The sequence below is a fragment of the Rutidosis leptorrhynchoides genome, chromosome 6 (assembly GCF_046630445.1).
Source record: "Rutidosis leptorrhynchoides isolate AG116_Rl617_1_P2 chromosome 6, CSIRO_AGI_Rlap_v1, whole genome shotgun sequence".
In the NCBI taxonomy this organism is placed as follows: Eukaryota; Viridiplantae; Streptophyta; class Magnoliopsida; order Asterales; family Asteraceae; genus Rutidosis; species Rutidosis leptorrhynchoides.
In genome coordinates this window covers 25592523-25596042 of record NC_092338.1, presented here as the reverse complement: position 1 = coordinate 25596042, position 3520 = coordinate 25592523, and positions in this window count along the sequence as shown.

The following is a 3520-nucleotide window of genomic DNA, read 5'->3' as shown; positions in this document are numbered from 1 at the left end:
TTCTGCGAAAATAACATGAAGGCCAAAATGTATATGTATAAAGTGCGAAATTCGTTGCAAGGCCTATACTTGATATTCTTTCTATGTGTTTTTATTTTTAATTTTTGCAAGTCTTGATCACACTTGTGAGAGTATAAAAAGTAGACACTTGTAAGAATATGCAAAAAGTTTGTTTGAGAAATGCCAAAAGTTTATGAAATGTTTTGTATTTTGTTTCATAGTGCTGAGATGTTTCGTGACGTTTAAATGGTGAAGTGATGAAATTGCCCACTTTCGCAGAAAATAACTATTGCGAAAGGAACTTAAAATCCTAAGTATTTGATATTGCCATACTTAGATGCTTCGCAATGCTAATTGATTGTCTAAGGATCGCTTTGGCAGACTTAGAAGATTCATAACGTATAAATATACACGCATACAGATTGTTTAGCAAAAGTACATACTTATTATGTGCACGATAATAAAAAGTGGAAATTGCAAAGGACAAGTCCATGTTATGAATATTAATGACGAAAGCGCTATATAAATAAGAGTACTTGCAAATATAAGAACAACGAAAATTTTATTAATAATGACTCAGAGGCAGCTGCGCGCTGTTATACAAAGCGAAATTCTATTCCTTGGATAAGTCAAGCTTGATGATGTCATCTGCAGTGACATCCTCCTGCTCGCTTATCGCTGTTATCTTATGGAGGGGAATTTCGGCTATGCCTTCTTGAGCGACAGAAAATGCTGATTGCGCCTCTTCTAACGAACAAAGGCGATCAGCTATTGCAGTTGGTAGTGGTTCTGGCAATGGGCAGTTGATGGCAATCTGATCCATAAACTCTACCATCTCGCGTATTTTTAATGCGACAGCGAACGTTGAAAATTCGCAGAAACAGGCTTGGAGTTGAGAATTTTTCTAGCCAATTCGGGGAGATGTTGGCGGAGCTTGGTGAACTCAAGCTCCGCAGAAGCTTTAGAAGCTAGAGCGCTGTCCCGCTCTGCCGTTAGCTTCGTCATATCCTCTGACAGCGCTTTAATAGTGGCCTGAAAATTGTTTTCTTTCTCGGCCGCAGTAGAAACCTGTTGTTTTAAGTCATCAACGGTGGTTTTTGCTGCGGTGAGTTCGTAAGAGAGGTCAACGCAGCATTTTTCGCTGTCCGCAGGTTTGGCCTTCTCGGTGTGGTACTTTGCTTTTTCAGCCTCAAGAACATTAAAGAATTGTTCTTGGCGGCAGATCATGTCATAAGCAGAATTAAAGGACATGTAAAAATTCTGCACAAAACTGTTATGCGCATCAAGCGCAGAAAGTTTTGAAAATTCTCGACGAAGCTCGCCTGGGATTGCCATCTTCATTTGTTGACGCTGATCCAGTGCTGCAGCAGAAGAGGCATAAGTGTATCCCGATAAACCGTCAATCCTCACCCCATAAGATTCGGGTGGAGTGCGGAAAAACTCTATGATTTGGTCAAGAATGTTTGGGCTCGCAAAAATGGGGTCACCAGTGGAACCGCCTGCAAAAACATGCAAATTATAAGATACACAGAAAAATACGAGCATTAATTATGCGATAATGTTCAGGACTTACCCGTTTGCTGATCCCCTTCATAATCCGATATAATTGGATTATCGTAAAGAGTGGTGTCGGGTTGCTTTAATTTTTTACTTTGTGATTGTGGCGGTGTCTGGTACGGTCTTTTGGTGGAGCTTGGCTTGGTAAGAGGAGATTTGGAGGTTAAGTCGACGATCGAAATTGTTTGCTTTTCTTTTGATGCCGTCGATTTAACCTTCGGGCTTGTTAATAACTTCGTGATCAAGTTTTTTGGGTTAACCTTGCTGTCCACTTCGTCGATCTTCATTATTGATTGAATAGAAGTTGCGAGTAAAAAAGAAGTTGCGCAGGTGGAATGAATATTTGTTCAATTGCAATATGTTTCGAAGTAGCGAGTGGGAAATTCGTAATAATGGACACCGATATATATAGAGGAAGTAAGAGTGCTAATAAATTGTGTTTAAGTGTCCGTTATGCTAGTTTAAACGGTAATATTTTCGCTAACGAATACAAACGGTAACTTTGTTTGCTGTAACGGTAACAAAGGCATAGCGAAAATATTATAATGCGAATAGCGGTCATGAATAACTGCAAATTTTTAAGAGTTTATCATGATATATTTACTTCGCAAGATGTATCATAATAAACTGGGGAGACTTGATCATATACATAGCATTGTATATGTATATTTTATTTACTAAAGGCTAAAAGCAGAAGTAACGCGAAGTATAGTCGAAAGGCTTGGAATATTCGCTAAAAATAAAGATAGCGGATCGGTTTTCGCGCTAATAAAAGATTGCGGGTCATTTCGCTAAGTTTTCGCGGACAGTTTAACAGTCCGCAGATCGCGGACATTTCGAATACTATAAATAGGGAGCTTGGCCTCTCATTTATAGGTTGTTGATTCTCTGCCATTTGCCCAAGCCTTTTGTGATTTTCACTTGTGACCTTGCCCAAGGAATTTCCACATTGTGCTAAAGTGAATCATGCTAATTGACAATCAACACCGGGTCGGGGTGGTTGATCACTTGATTGATAAAGTGAAACACGATCATCGGAGCCCAAAATAATCATCAAACATCTCATCCTCCATCCTAATCTCATTGCACTCAATAACTTAATATAGGATTGATCATGAATCACTTAGATATAAACATTAAATTAGTCTTATTTATTAACTAAATTCGAGTTCACGAAACATACAATTTTAATGTATGTGAGATTTAAATTAAAGTCCAAACACAATCCTTAGAGTAATTCGTAATAACATCATAGCTAAATTTTTAGTTATCAAGAAGCTAAACTATTCAATATATTTGTAAAAATATTATTATTATTAAGTTATTTTTTGTTTTGAATTTGATTTTCGATTAATTTGAATTTGAAAAATCCAAAATCAAAAATCGAACCGAAATTCAAATACTGAATTCGCTTTCGGTTTCAATCGATTCGAAAATTGTTTTCCAAATTCGGTTTAGTTGTGACCGGTTCGGATACGAATGAATATTCGAATTAGACGGTTTTAAACCAAATATTTTACACCCTAAAGATGAAAACTTCACTTTGTATTTAGGCAATAAAAATCATAAGCATTATATCATAGTGTTTGCATATTATTTCTATATGTTCATATGGAGGTATACAGAAGAATAAATAGACTTGATATTTGGCTATTTGGTGGTTAGAATTGCAAGGGTTTAACCCTTCAATTTTGGCATGAAATACAAAATGATATTTTTGAAGTGAAAATTCGTTTGGATTTATCATTTCGGTATACAAGAAAAACTAACTAGGGGACGCTGCCCCCTAGCACCCTGCATTGGGGTGATACCCCCTTGAACCTTACTATTTCCTGGACAAAATTTAGTTAGTTCGAACGGGACATTTCGCACTCTTCAAATTAATCATTGAATTTAACTAGATATATAACCCGTTGCTTTCAAATATATGGCAATTAATTAACGAAAATAATTGTTAAAACAC